Source organism: Cucurbita pepo, chromosome 1, assembly GCF_057944985.1.
Source record: "Cucurbita pepo subsp. pepo isolate OVF chromosome 1, ASM5794498v1, whole genome shotgun sequence".
Classification (NCBI taxonomy): Eukaryota; Viridiplantae; Streptophyta; class Magnoliopsida; order Cucurbitales; family Cucurbitaceae; genus Cucurbita; species Cucurbita pepo.
The window spans coordinates 15111548-15128194 of NC_141798.1; the positions used below are offsets into that span (position 1 = coordinate 15111548).

Consider the following 16647-nt stretch of genomic DNA (forward strand, 5'->3'; position numbering starts at 1 on the left):
TAAGAATAACATGTAGCTTGAGTATTTTAAGAAATACTAAGTGACTCCACTACTGCAGTCAGGAAATGCAATCAGATGCAATTATATTTGGAACCTATCATAAAACATAATTTCATAGTCTTGGTCTCAACTTCTAGTCAGGGCAAAAATGGATGTGTAGTACTACTCTATACACGACCCATACACGCGCACACGAACCTCAGGCGAGCTTGTATATATTTTCCCTGGACATGGCCTTTGACTAGCGTATACTCATGCTGTCGCTATACCAATGAGGAAAGGGAATGCACATAGTATCATGATGTACATAAATAGCATATCGTAACATCGTAGTGTATGCAGCCGTACTAATCATAACGACGAAGTATCCTGATGTATGTGAACATATAATATGCACGAAGTTCCCGTAGTTTAAAATTATGCATGTATTTGAAATGCATTTCATACATAACATAATTATTTTATGTCATTTCGTAATGTAGTGTATAAAATGGTACTACATTTTTGTGACATAACACAATCATCAATCTCATAACGTGATAACATGAATGTTCCATAACGTGACACATCTTATAGTTACTAACATATCATAACATAATAAGCAAACAATAAACAATCCGATGTACAACACATACAGGAGTCACAAGGCATGCATCATTTATACTTCAAGCAATTCATCCAACCAAACTAGCAGTGAAGCCACTTGCCTAATTGACCTAAACTAGAGTTACTATCGTTGGAACTAAATATTATTGAACTTAACTCACCTCGAGGTATCGAATAATCCAATTTTCATCTAAAAAAATAATTTAAATTTAGCATACTAACCTCACACGCCTCTAAAAACGTCAAAATCGGCTGAGGCATATCGGGTCAAGGTGTGATTCAGTGATCCAATTTGAGTTTGGGTTGGTTCGAGTATGTGAGTGTGTGGGTCTGGGTCGAAGGATAGGTGAGCCATGGGTTGCAAATGCGAGGTGGGCTGGGGATGTGTAACTTGGTTCAAAGAGAGGCTGTTTGATCTAGGATCAATGAACTTTTAAGCTCTATTTAGGAAGCTGTTTGATGCTGATGGGATCTAAAATGGGAAGACTTACACTTAATTCCGCAGTGGAGATTCATCCAAATTCAATTGCATTACCACTCAAGAAATCTTCTCGTCGTTCCATTCCTCACAAGCTTGGTTGAAAGCAAATTCAGCCTCAGATCCAAGGCGGAACCTCCAATTCCGGCCCAGATTACGTCGTAAATGACGAAGGAGAAGGAGGTATCTTAACGAGAACATTGTATTTTCCGTCGGAATGGCGATGGAGGAATTTAATGCCTACAATTCCATGACGCAGCAGCCATATTAGCCATGCCCGCACCGCCGTCAACTTCGATGTCGTTTACAGGTTTACCTATTTCTGCATTTAGTATCTCTATAATATGCAATTGATTGTAGATACGTTCAATTTTTAGATAACGAGGCTGTAAATAGCGTCTGGATATCAAGGTTCCGGGAGTTATATATTACATTACACCTTTCTGGAACTGTTTGGTTTTTATTTTTGTCTTATTTAGCCTAACTATCAGTGAAGTAGTCGAACTACTGTTTCTGGTAACTCAGTTCTTCGTTGCTCTGTAAAATTTAGTTAGTCTGTGATTCTGGAACAATTGAAGATGCTCTTTCATTTTTGTAGTGGTGATTTGACTTGTACGAATGAATTAGGTGCCACAAAAAGATGTCAACGATGCTTGATTGATAATTAAAGATTTTGGAGTGGGGATATGAATGTGAGCTGCTAACTGCGAGCCTATAAGCTTGTAGACAATTTGCTAAATACGCATTTTCTCTGGAGTTCTGTAAGGCTCATTACTCTATAATAAACTTTCTGAGTGAGAAAATCTTTACTTCTTCATAATTGTTTTCTGAAAAGGATGAACATCTGTCTAGATGAGCTCTTGAAATAAGTGACAGAAAGAGAGAAAGAGAATGTTAAAGGACTGAGTTGCCCCGGATAAGTTGAATCAGTTTCTTACTTCTATTTGAACGACTAGGAAGTTATTGTCGAAGACCAATTCAACAAGTGCTAATGCAGTCGGTCAGAGACAGCAGGGGATAAAAGAGCAGCTAGCCCCTTGGTTGGTTCGGGTCGGATGAGGGGAAGTAGGATTTGAGCATCTTTGGGATATTGTATTGTTCACACGTTGATCTATTGGGATATAAGATAGTTAATATTTTAGATGTATGGAATACCTTTGCAGAGTGAATCTTGGAAAATTATTGCAGCACTATGTTGCAATAGGATAGTGAAGGAAAAATACAACTTTGGTTCTCAACAGCCTGATTATATTAGCAGCATCAATTAGGATGAAGTGCCATTTTTTGGTCTTTTGTGCATTTTAGCTACGCTTAGACAGCTTGGAGTCAAAGCTAAGCTAATGATTGCAAATGTGTGTTTTGTGGAAAAGTCTCTAAAGATGCATTTCATGACCAAGAACAACAAACAATACTGGCTATGCTACTACCAATGCAATTTGTTTCTACTGCAATTCATAGAATCATTGTAAGGTGGACCTACCGCTCTTCGTGATCCTCATCTAAATTTCTTATTAATTTTGTTCCCTTTCTACTTAAACTCATTTTGGTTTAGCTTTTTATGTGCTCCTCTTGGAAAGATTTAGCTTTATTGTTTTTATTTGTAATTTTTTCGGAAGAGTTCTTTAAATGCATAAAGGATGACACGGCAACAATTTTCTGATGAAGGAGTGAGTTAGTTTCTCCTGTGTTGTAGAAAATTTGGAGCCAATACATATGAATCATCCCATAATTTAGCCTTGGTGACAAGTATAATGTAGTTATTGCTTAATTTTTCTACTCTTAACATTTAGCCTTGAGGTTGCTATTCTAACTATTAACAGATAATTCAACGGGAAAATGAATTGGAGGAGAATCCAGTGACGTTAAGTGACTGCTTTTGCCCAAGAATATCTTGCTGACATGGCCAATCTCCAGTGCCTTTCTCCTACACACCAACCTTGTGTGTCTGACCACATGGAATAAATCAAGGATATGATGACTCAGGTATGGATCTTTATGCCTACTCAACGATTAATTTTTTTTAAATTTACTTTCTGAAAATTGCAATTATAAGATTCAAACCAGGGTAGTCCCACAACGAAATCCATTGAAAGATCATCCCATATTCGTTCGGAAATAGGAAGCGATTATAGCAAACCAACTGGAGCTTCAGTTCCCTCGTTCAATTTGTTTCTCATTGCAACCGAAGTAGGATCAATTTGCCGTTGGTCTAAAATCAGCTTCAAATTCATACCTCCAGCCACACTAATTGCCGTACATTCTGGTGTTTGAGGAAGTCTTGATAAACCATCAGCTGCCCTATTCTCTTTTCCTGGTTTGTGCACAATCTCAATGTTGAATCCCATTAATTTTGTCATCAACTTGAGGTATTCTCAAGCCACCATTCGTTGAAAAGCACAAACAACCAAACACCTTCAAAATTATCAGGTTTGGTTTGGTATTAAACTAAGTTTCGTAGTGTGTCATCTTCTCCAATACACTTGGAACAACCAAACACCTTCATATAAAGACTGTTGTGTCTGCTGTTTCAACCCAAAACTCATTCAATAAGTTCTTCTCATGCCACATACCTCTTGTCATCTCCATAACACTCCAGTTCTTCCTCTTACTAACTCTGTTTTGAAGTAGAGTATATGAAACAGTGAACTGATTCTCTATCCCAAATTTTCATTAAAGGAATTAAACCTTTGTGATGTGCATTCATTCCCGTTATCAAACTCCACCATTTGAATCTTACTGTGATTTTCTAGCTGCCTTTTAAACTTCTGCTTCATGAAGTAAATGTTAGAGTTGGTTGAGGTCTACACAAGCCAGTGTGGATGAGCTGCAACTTCTCTCAGTTGTTTTCATTGAATCACAATCTTGTTTGCTTCCATGTCAAACAAGCCATGTAGTCTGTTTTCAACTCCTCTAGAATTGGTACTCCTGCACAACTCTCTATTGACACTATGCTCTTCCCTTTCACTTCTACATACTCACTATTCCCTATCTTCACCCTTGACTTGAATGTCTTGTCAAAGTCTTTGAAAAACTCCTTGTCACCTGTCTTGTGATTTGTACACCACTATCAACCAACCATCACATTGAGTGGCAGATGAGAAACTAGTAACCACGAGGAGTTGATCTTCTTGTTATGTTGTAGCATTTACTCCTTGTTGCTAAGTTTCCTTGTTGTAGCATTTGACACGTACAGTTCACATCTGGCTTCTCCAGCATCTGAAAGTGTGGATGATTATGCTTCCCAAAATGTGAGATCCCACATTGGTTGGGTAGGAGAACGAAACATCATTTTATAAACTTCGTTGGGTAGGAGAACGAAACATCACTTTATAAACTTCCTAGTAGGCGCATTTTAAAAAGTAAAGTCCAAATAGGACAATATCTGTTAGCAGTGGGCTTGAGTGGTTACAAATGGTATCAGAGCCACACACCAGACGATGTGCCAGCGAGGAGGCTGAGCCCTAAGGGGGGTGGGTTAGAAATCACGGATCTCCACCATGGTACATAAGCTCTCATGGATATGCTTTGGGCTTCCCCAAAAGGTCTCACACCAATGGAGAGAGTATTTTTTTATTATAAACCCATGATCATTCCCTAAATTAGCCGATGTAGGACTTTCATGATCATTCCCTAAATATCTGTTAGCAGTGGGCTTGAGCTGTTACAAATGGTATCAAAGCTAGACACCAAACGATGTGCCAATGAGGAGGCTGCGCCCCAAAGGGGGTGGACACAAGGTGGTGTACCAGCAAGGACGTTGAGCCCCGAAGGAGGAGGATTGGGGGGTCCCACATCGATTAGATAAGGGACCGAGTGCCAGTGAGGACGCTGGGCCCAAAGGGGTAGATTGTGAGATCCCAACATCGATTGGGTAGGATAAGAAAACATTCTTTATAAGGGTCTGGAAACCTCTCCGCGCATTTTAAAAATCTTAAGAAAAACTTGAAAGAGAAAATTCGATATCGGGCGGTTACACTTAATTTGCCACTTTTCTTTTTTCTTTTTTCCTTTTCCACTTTTTCTTTGCTACGTTCTTATTTCAGTGCCGCCTTGTGTACCAAGGCCATAGTCTTCCTCAATTGCTTCCCAATATTCACAATCCTCAATGTAGACTTTCATTTTGATAGCCCATATTCACAAACCTCTATGTCGGCTTTCATTTTGATAGCCCATATTCACAACCTTCCATGCAGGCATTCACTTTGAATAACCCATGTTTCGTAAGTTTTCTCCATCAAACACAGGTGGAGCTAGTGAAGAAAGACCCTTGTGGCTCAGTCTCACTCAATTCTCATAGATACATCACTCGGTTTCTCTCAGACATATCTCACTAATTCTCACTCACAACCTCCTTACAAATTTAGATATGATACCAATGTTGCTCCAAAGAGTGGGAGAAGAATTAGAAAAGTCTACCATTTCATTCATTCACAGCTCCCTCATCTAAATATAGTAAAGCTTGCCCACCTTATACTTTAGAGCAAGAACACCTATTTCTTCTCCTCCCAATATTTTTCTTCACCTTTCTTGGACCTCCTTAATTGTATGTGATGACTTAAGTTAGATGTTCATAGAAGCTCAATTTAAAAGCTGCCCTAAACCACTTTTGCAAATCAACTCAATTGAAAAGTGATTTTCATATCAATTATTAAACAAACAATCAGTTTTACCAAACACAAAATTGCTAAAATTCTCTAATAATTACTTTTATATCTTCAAAAGTAATTCAAATGGGTCTTAATCCCATTATAATTGTAAACTAATTATTAGAGACCCATTTGAATTCTCTAATAATTACTTTATTTCCATATGTAATTATCGTACGTTGTCATTTTTAAACACATTTTTCTAGGTCATTATTGCATAGAGTTTGAAATTGTTTCCAATTGTCATGAATCTAGATTTATAAGTATATTTTTTTTTGGTACATTCTCGGGATGGAATTCATCTGGTTCATTTTTCATATTGGTATATGAATGGTCTTGATTCATGTATAACTTCTTGGTCAATTCACTTCTTGCTCACCAATATCAGTGTCACTTGGATCTTCAAGCACAACACACTTAACCAAATGTATGTAGGTTGCTCTCCCATCTTTTGTGGTATAACTTTTTTAATGTTGTCCAAGTCGGGTAATACTTTCTTCTCCGAGTGCCATCCATCCATTGGGTCACTTTGATTGCCAGTCATGTGATTTGATTATTCAGAATCAATGTTCCAATCATTCTCATAATCAGTATATTCTCCCATCATCGTCATGTGAGTTAGCTCGTCTTCTTCTACAGTACACAGTAACTTTGCATCCCATTCATTCTCCATCTCCTTTTTGGAGGTTGCCACATTGCTTTCGATTTTCTTGGACCACTAATCTTTGGACTTGTGACCCTTCTTTTCACAATTGTAGCAAATACCTTCAAATTTCTTCCCTTGATAACTCTTCTTGTCGCTCTTCTAAGCTCTTCAAGGTTGTGTAGTTTGTCGGTGGCCTTTTCCTTTGTCACCATTTTTGTATCCATGCGGATTTTACTTGTGTAAAGTGTTTCTTCTTCACTCTTCAGTGTGATACCTCCCGTTTGCTTAGTCACGTCTTCTAGCAAATTTTCAAACTCTATAACTAATGGTTATGCAGGCCATCCTTATACAACAATAACAAATCTTATATATTATGGACACAATTCATGGATAATAATAATTTTCTTTCGAGTTTCTCCAATAACAGATTTCGTATCTAGTTTAGTAAGCTCCCAATAGATCAACTTGACTCTATGGAAGTACTAGGAAATCGTCATGTCACGTTATGCGATTGATAACAACTCGTTCTCCAGAAGTTGTAGCCTCGTATTATTCTTCTTTGAGAACATACTTCTTTTTGTGCCTTGTCATCCCAAATGTGCTCTAACATCTCTTCTCTAGTTGTGGTCTTCAAGGCAGACATTGCTTTGCTTGTTTTGATTCTCCATTTGCTCAAGATGCCATTAGAATTCTCATATGGAGGTGTAGTTTCACTTTTGCCCACGACCTCCCAAAGGTCATGTCCCTGTAAATAGGACACCGTGCATGTTGCCCATGTGTTGTAGTTGTTGCTGTTGAGTTTCTTAATTCCTTCGATTTGGTAATCACCCATCGTTGACAATACCTCAGTAATACCAAACAAGTCTTTTGACGCAAAACTTGTAAAGTTACAAACTACTCACGACACGAAGAAATTCACCCACTAATAATCTCAATAAATCATTTCTAATATGAAAGTTCAGATAGAGCTACAACTACAGAGCATGCTAAAAATTTCAAAAAATCAGACAACCTATACCGACCTCGCTTTGATACCAAATTGTTGAACACAATTCTTTATAGGAAACCCTCGCACTCTTTATTAACATCAATCGATAAGAGATTACAAGATACTCTGTAGAAAGTTGGAATTTATTGAGAGACTATTGTGTCACAAATGATATAAATTGGTTTGATTGAATTTTGCCCGATAAAATTAGTCTTATTGGATTGTGCCCTGCTTTATCTCTTTCGATAAAATTTTGCCAGAGAAAATCAGGCTCAAAATTGTATAAATAGAAGAGTTCATTTATTCTTTGACTTATCAGAATAAATAGCTAGGAAGGCCCAATGCCCTAGGCCCAATGCCCTAGGCCCAAGACCAGCCAGAAGGCCCAATACCAAGATCTTCAACAAACTATTCAAAAGACTAGAGCTTATGCTCAAAGTGGGAATATCATATCATTGTAGAGATCCGTGATTCCTAACATAGTATCAGAGCCATGTCCTAAACTTAGCCATATCGATAAAATCCTCAAATATCGAACAAAGAATTGCGAGCCTCGAAGTTGTAGTCAAAAGTGACTAATATTCTTAATACTGAATTCACCTCTCCCTCTTCCAGGGTGATAGTGAGAAAAAAAAGATACATTATACTTATAAAGTATGAGCCCAACCAACCAGAGCCCATACATTATACTTATAAAGCCCCACCAACCATTGTATAAAGTAGGAGCCCAACCAACCATGGTATAAGTGACTATATTTATGTTAAGAAACACTAACTATATTTATGTTAAGAAACACTAGTCCAATACGGTGAGCCCAACCAACCATTGTCTTATAAAGTATGAGCGCAACCAACCAGAGCCCAACCAACCATTGTCTTATAAAGTATGAGCCCAACCAACCAGAGCCCATCCAACCATTGTATGAGTGACTATATTTATGTTAAGAAACACTAGCCCAATACGGTGAGCCCAACCAACCAGAGCCCAACCAACCATTGTATGAGTATGAGTGACTATATTTACGTTAAGAAACACTAACTCAATATAGTGAGCCCAACCAACCATTGTATGAGTGACTATATTTATGTTAAGAAACACTAGCCCAATACGGTGAGCCCAACCAACCAGAGCCCAACCAACCATTGTATGAGTGACTATATTTAATGTTAAGAAACTGATTTAGGATTTTAGGAATAAATCCATGATATGAACCAAGAGATATTATACTTGTAAAGTATGAAAGTTACTAACCCAATACGGTTAAGTCCAAACCATTGTATGAGTGGCTATATTTATGTTAAGAAACACTAGCCCAACAGGGTTAAGTCCAACCATTGTATGAGTGACTTATGTTAAACACTAGCCCAATAGGGTTAAGTCCAACATGGTATGGATGACCATATTTATGTTAAGAAACTATTTAGGATTTTAGGAATAAATATTGTATAAGTTTCTTAACATAAAAATAGTCACTCATACAATGGTTGAGCTTAACCCTAATGGGCTAGTGTTTCTTCACATAAATATAGAGATATTTATGTGAAGAAACACTAGCCCATTAGGGTTAAGCTCAACCATTGTATGAGTGACTATTTTTATGTTAAGAAACTTAGGAATAAACTTAGGGATTTTAGGAATAATATTTAGGTAAATGATTTAGGATATTTAGGTAAATAATTTAGGAATAAATTTAGGTAAATGATTTAGATACTTTTAGGAAAAATGTTAGAAATTTTAGGAATTGATTAATTATCATCGAGTATAAATACACCTCCATCCTACTTAGTTTATCATCCCAAGAAATCCCAAGCAATACGAAGTAGTAGTTTCTAACGAGTGTTTTGTAAATCTCTTCTCGATTAGTCTTAATAAAGTGTGTGAGTGTTTCCTACAGAGAGTTGTGTTCAACAATCTAGTATCACAGCGAGGTCAGTGTAGGTTATCTGATCTCTTGGAATTCTTAGTATGCTCTGTGGTTGCAGCTCTGTTTGATCTTCCACATCAGAAACCATTTCTTGAGATTAATAGTGAGTGAGTTTCTTTTGTGTCGTGAGTAGTCTGTGACTCTACAAGTATTGTGTCAAAAGAGCTTATTTGGTATTATTGAGGTATAGCCAACACGATGGGTGATTTCCAAATCGTTGGAGGAATCAAGAAACTCAACAACAACAACTACAACACGTGGGCAACATGCATGATGTCCTATTTACAAGGACATGATCTTTGGGAGATCGTTGGCGGGTGCGAAACTACGCTGTCAGAGGATGATTCTAACGGCGCCTTGCGCAAATGGAGAATCAAAGCAGGTAAAGCAATGTTTGCCTTGAAGATCACAATCGGAGAAGAGATGTTAGAGCATATTTGGGATAACAAGACACCGAAAGAAGCATGGGACATGTTCATGATATTGTTTTCGAAGAAGAATGATACGAGGCTACAACTTCTGGAGAATGAGTTGTTGTCAATTTTACAACGTGACATGACGATTGCTCAGTACTTCCACAAGGTCAAGTCAATCTGTCGGGAGATTACTGAACTAGACCCGAAGTTCGCCATTGTAGAATCTCGAATGAAGAGGATTATAATCCACGGATTGCGACCAGAATATAGAAGATTTATTATTGTTATACAAGGATGACCCACTCAACCATCACTTGTAGAGTTCAAAAATTTGTTAGCCAGCCAAGAAACCATGGTTAAACAAATAGGAGGCATTACATTGAAGGGTGAAGAAAAAGCACTCTACACAAGTGAATGCCGAAGCAATAATAGGTCGTCTACCAAACGTGGATACAATGGTGACAAAAGAAGAAGTCTGATCGCTTGTGGATGTATATAATAAAATGATGTAAAATTCACAAGAATAAGTGCAAGTATACACTATCACAAGTATCAAGTAATAAGTAAATTATCGATTCCACAGGGAACCTATCTTTTTGGTTAATTTTATTGCTGGAAATTAAGTGAGTTTTTGGGTAACATTCAAACGGGCGTTGGTGATTTTAACTACTTAAACAAAACTAAAACAGAGTGTCACTGCTGTCGAAAAATAGAAAATGATGAGAAAACCAACTATAATGAGGAAGGTTTGACTAAGAGAGATTAAATAGATAAGTTGTTGAATTTTGTGGTAAATTTTAGTTCATTTTAATAGATTCTCAAGCCCACTCCCGAGGATCATGAATGATGATTATTTCCATAATCATTGTAATTTCTATTAACAAGGCTCTAGGAGAAGAATTATTCCTAACCCTTCTATTACCCTTCTCTCCTTGCTATGCAACTAGAGTATTAAAGAGGATTTCATTGCTCCTTCTCTTCTCCCGAATAAGAGAACAATTATGTATGTAAAGTAGCTAATTAAACACACATGTAAATCATTAACAACAACTCTTTAATAAACTAAAATCATACCGTCAACATACTTAAACTATATAAAACTCTCTCGCCTCCCTTATAAAGTTTAGCTCTCCATACAAACTGAATTAAACAGAGAAATCCGCATCTTCATTATGTAAAATTGATGGAATAAGAAAAGAGAATAAGGAAATAGAGAGTTATCCCGGTTTGTTGCCGTTCGTCAATAGAAGTTCCCTTCTCTTGAGCTCTCACGTCCACCTTTTTGCCCTAATCAATCTTTGTTGGTCTTCTTTTCTTCAACTGTCAATAGCTGCTGGATTAGGGTTTTCTTCTTCTTCTCTGGTTTCACAGTAGTTCACTGCAGCAGAGGTTGCTGCTGTGTAATTCGATATTTCTCTCCAAAGTGTGGCTCTCCTCCTCTTGGTCTTCCTTTTCCTTTTATATTGAGCATGGGTTCCCTTTAGGGCTGAAAAGGAATAAGTTGTCCACATAGGATATTCCTCATTGGGAATCAATGACCCACTTGGACTGCCTCATTGGGTAATCAATGACCCACTTGGACTGCTGATGTGGATTTTAAATTTCCATGTCATCCCCATTTATTTACAGATTTGCTACTCCCTCATGGTTTAGCATAAATGTCTGAAATTTTACCACATAATTCAATTAAATGTACAATTAAGATCGATTTATGCCAAATCATATTTTTTTCATGTTGGATCGCAATAAACGATTTCATGCTCACTAAGTAGAATAAATGGGGCCCTATTTCCCTTCTAGGTCTCTTTCTTGCTGAACTGATATTACTTGACCACAGACAGAAAGGTAAACTCATTCACCTCATTGCAAAGCTCAATCACCGTACGTTTCATTGCTTCGCTCCTCTCCCTTTGGTCGAGTTGTTTCACTCCTGAACCTCTATTCCTTCCCTTCGCTACTTCCCCTTACCCATGGAGATTCTAGATAGGAGATACCGTGAATAAGAGTGCCATATTAAATACAAAAAAACTTGATATGACTCTACCTTTAGAGAGTTATCAAAGTCCCCAAGGAACTGTACAATCAGGAAGAGCTCAGAAGAACGATTACAATAACTCTCAAGGGAAGAGATTTGAAGGCATCTACTACAATTGTGGGAAGAAGGGCCACATGTCCAAAGATTGTTGGTCCAAGAAAAAATCTGTCGAAAGCAATGTGGCATCCTCCAACATGGAGATGGAGGAGTATGGGATGCAGAGGTACTTTATGCCATAGAAGAAGATGAGTTAGCACTCATGGCGATGATGGAAGACCATATCGATTATGAGAATGATTGGATCATTGATTCAGGATGCTCAAACCACATGATTGATGATCAAAGTGGTGCAATGGAAGAGGAGTGACCCTCAGAGAAGGAGGTATTACCAGGCCTTGAGCAAATTGAAGAAATTTTTCTACAGAACACGGGGGAGCAAACTAAAAAAATTCTTCTACAGAACACAGGGGAGTAAACTTAAGAGATTCTTCCACAGAAGATGAGGGAGCAAACTGTACACATTTGCTTAAGTGCTGATGTGCCTGAAGATTCAAGTGACACTAGTGTTGGTGAGCAAGAAGTGACTCAACCAAGCGAACCTAGTGAAAATGAAATGACACCTCAACAACTCAAACGGTCAGAAAGAATCCAGAAGCCAAATCCAAAGTATGTCGATATAGTTATTATAGAGGACGAAGTTAAAGAGCCAGAGACGTATGTAGAAGCATCACAAAATACGGCTTGGCAGCATGCAATGGAGGAAGAAATTATAGCCCTGGAACAAAATCAAACTTAGGAACTAATACCAAGATCAGAAGATGTCAAATCTATCTCTTGCAAGTGGGCTTATGAAAAAATATGTCTCTCGGATGGATCAATCGAAAGATACAAGACTCAACCTGTAGCTCGAGGGTTTTGTCAACAATATGGACTAGACTATGATGAAACGTTTAGTCCAGTGGCGAATCACTATCGTACATGTTCCTCCAGTACTTGTTAATAAAGATTGGAAATTTTGGCAGATGGATATGAAGAATATTTAATTGCATGGAGAGTTGGACCAGGAGATCTACATGAACCAACCAAATGGATTCGAAAATGAAGTTGGAGTCATTAGTGAGTCTATGTGAAGCCTCATTTGGATGCGGCCCGACGGACCTTGGATATGTCAAACGATATCACGATACTCGAAGGTCAAGCACCGGGTATGTGCTCAAGCTTAGTTCGAGAACAATTTTTTGGTGTAACAAAAGACAAATAACTGTATCATTGTCAACTAGAGAAGCAAAGTATAGAGCAGCGGCGGGAGCAGCTCAAGAATGTACATGGCTGAAACTTCTGATGAAAGATTGACATCAGAAAGTTGACTATTCGATACCACTTCAATGCGACAACCAATCTGTGATTCGTCTAGTAGAAAATTCGATGTTTCATTGCAGAACAAAGCATGTGGAGGTGCACTGCCATTTTATTAGAGACAGTCTTGAAGGAAAAATACGAAAGACCAAGTGGTACACTTGTCTACAAAAGAGCTGAATACTTGCCCACATGAGAGCTTTCACTGTGGTGCAGCGAATGAGGACGAGTGCTGAGGGGAGTGTTAAAATATCATCACTAGCCCAATAGGGTTAAGCCCAACCATTGTATGAGTGACTAGTTAAGAAAATGATTTAGGATTTTAGGAATAAATTTAGAAAATGATTTAGGGATTTTAGGAATAAATTTAGGTAAATGATTTAGATACTTTAATAAAAACTTGAGAAATTTTAGGAATTGATTACTTATCATCCAATATAAATACCCTCCATCCTACTTAGTTTATTATCCAAGAAACCCCAAGCAATACAAAGTAGTAGTTTCTATCGAGTGTTTTGTAAATCTCTTCTCGATTGGTCTTAATAAAATGTGCATCTTAATAAAGTGTGCGAGTGTTTCCCACAGAGAGTAGTGTTCAACAGGAAAGCATCAGGGAAGGTTGAGAGTTTTCACTTTGAGGCTATATAATGCAATGCATGTTATCTTGTAAAGGAGACTTGAAAAATATACTAAAAGAAGTATTCGTGCTTTCCTTTAGCCATTAACTAAGTTTCTTTGCAATTCTAGTTTAGGTTGCATGTAGAATCATTTAAGCTCAACATGATCAATCTTACTTGTGGAATGATTCGAAACTCAAACAAATATTATTGCATTGAGATATTTGATCAATAAGCTAATATGAATTTTACTTTCCCTTGCGGTGATTCTTTATCATTAGGGATATGTTTAGATTGTCTATTTAAAATCATAGCTAAACATGATTGATTTTGCTTGTGGAGATTCGAATCTCAAACAACTGTTCTTGCTTTGAGATATTCGATCAACCAGTAAATTTGAATCTTACTCTCCTTGTGATTTCCTTATCATTTGTCATCAGACCTTTTCCTTGAGTTGATTCCATATCATTTGATATCAGAACTTTCTCTTAAGCTGATTCCTTATTGCTTAGTACTCCCATGCGCCACTTTCCGTTCTCAAATCTTTAACGAAACTTATTGGGGGAACTCATGGGCCAGATAGTTAACGATAACTATAACTAAGCCAACCCTTCTACCTCTCAATTGGGCCATTATTGGGCTTCTCTCCAATTGGGCCTCAAGGGATTTCCATGTTCCATGTTTGATAATGATTTTAAACATGGATTTTTTTTTATTAGACGAAGATATCAATAAAATGTCTATTTTAGTATATATTCTCAATATATAATAGATGATTCACGTGTATTACAACTAATAAAAGTACAATAATTACAAAATTTCAAAAATATTTGGAAGAATTTATAAGATACAAGATAGGCATGTATGCATAATGACAAAATAGCTGTAGTACTTTACCATCGTAGTACTTTACAAGCTTTGATGGATATAATGGAGGGACAGTATCAAAAAAAAAAAAAAAAAAAACATATATATATATATAATCATAATTATAATGACACCACTTCTAACTCATAATCATATTGGTACTACATCCATATTATTAAAGCCTTTTATGAAATTAAATAACTATTCTATGACTGACTATTGGAGAGAAACCACAATGAACATCATCGATTGCCAAGAATACCCTTACCTTATTTGGAAGACAAAATAAAAAGTTTGAAAAAGGTTGAAACATCGAGTAAGTAACCCCATTACTCGTGTCGAAAAATACAAACATATGCAACATGATTAATGACATCATGACTGATAAGACCTAAAACTTGATTGTCAGTGTCCTTCCTTATAAAGTTGATGTGCATCACTTTACTTCTACGATTCACGCACATGCACATAAATTTATTGATCGTGCATTATTTTTATACTCTCTAGGTCTAACTATGGGCATGCGTACACTCGTGTAGCAGAAACCAACAAAAAGAAGCGAATGGGCACAAGGGTAAAAATATATTTTTTTTCAAAAATTTTTACCATCCAATTCACAGTAAATCTCAAACAAAAGAAGAGCCACATGTTTATACATTGTTCATAGTACTAAAATAACAGTTGTTTAAAGGTTACATCATTATCTAAGCTTAACTGGTTTTGGTTTTAATTTTGTACTTTTTTTTTCTCTTTCTCTCTCCTCTTTTATTGTTTTTTTCTTCTATAGTTTGAATGAACCAATTCATAGTACTATAGTGTTGGGGTTTTATTTTTCTATCTTTTTCTTAGGTAGGGGCCCTAACTTTTTACTTATTTTTTGAAATAAGGTCACAGAAGATATGAATGTTTATGATATGGTTTGGTAAGATCTCATTAAAATTCAAAGGACAATGTTAGGAACCTATCTATATTTTGAGAAAAAGGGTAATCTATACCAATTTTCACTTAAGGTCATTTTCTAGTGAAAACAACTTACTCCGAGTTCGATATAAAATTGATGTATTATTAAATTATTGTTCCGTTAGGAGGTAAAATAATGAATTGTACTAATGGTAAGTGAACTTTTTTCTTTTTTATTAGGTGGGAGATAAATTTTACGTGTCGAGCAACGTTTAGGTAGGTTGCATATTACACGTTGATAATGCAGCAATAATTTAACGATCCATCAACTTTTTATTAATAAATTTTAACTATTTCTTATAGAATGATGTAGTTGAGATTTTTAATATAGAATTATATATAAAAAAAAACAGTTCATATGACCCATAAATCCGAGATCCCGAACTACCCAACCCAAACTACAAATATTGAGTTGTATTGAGTTGGGTTAGATTTTTTTTTTCGGGTTAGGGTTGGAATGAATTTTGGAGAAATTGAAAAAATTTAGATCGGTTTGCCCGTTCACCCAGCTCTACACTGATTTTAAGATTAATTACGATGTTAGTAATGCATTTGACTCGTAAATGTTTAATATTTGAGTTTTAAAAGTTTTTAATTATTAATGTAGTATGTATAGTTATGATTCTAAGCTTAACCCAATTCAATTAGTCATATTATTTGGTTATATGACCCCTTATCAATATACAACTATCACACTCTTCTACATAATTACCCAAATCGTAAAAAAATCAAGCTTTCAACCTAACATTTTTGTATAAGATTAGAGTCCGTAAAATTCGATGTTGATTATAGTCAAACGAGGTAAAGATAGGTGGATATTTTGTATCATATAAGGCAAAAGCTTAAATCCCACAAATGGTAAAGATTAAAAAGGCAAAACAAAAGAAGGGGTTTGTTTGTGATTGAAAATGATTGAAATGACAATTGTAGATGAAAAGAAAAATTAAAAACAAAGACAAAAGAAATGAGCATTGAAAATCATTAGATAAAAGAGTTAGGTATTTATTAAAGAAATAATAAGGTGTCCTTTGTTGGGAAACAAACATAGTAATTAATGTAATGGTTGGAAAGGCGGTGTGTAGAAAGAGATATATGAATGAAACATGG

At 36.4% G+C, this 16647-nt stretch overlaps 1 long non-coding RNA gene across 2 annotated transcripts; it reads left to right on the forward strand.

Moving 5' to 3' along the window:
- The first annotated feature begins 965 nt into the window (after window positions 1–965).
- On the forward strand, window positions 966–15286 carry LOC111789646 (uncharacterized). 2 transcript variants are annotated; one of them, XR_015419911.1, is made up of 3 exons: window positions 969–1394; window positions 2905–3067; window positions 15088–15286. It is a non-coding gene; the product is annotated as an uncharacterized LOC111789646 (long non-coding RNA). The 2 variants fall into 2 exon arrangements; XR_002814369.2 differs by lacking the exon at window positions 15088–15286 and having other exon boundaries at window positions 966–1394; window positions 2905–3787.
- The last annotated feature ends 1361 nt before the right edge of the window (window positions 15287–16647 follow it).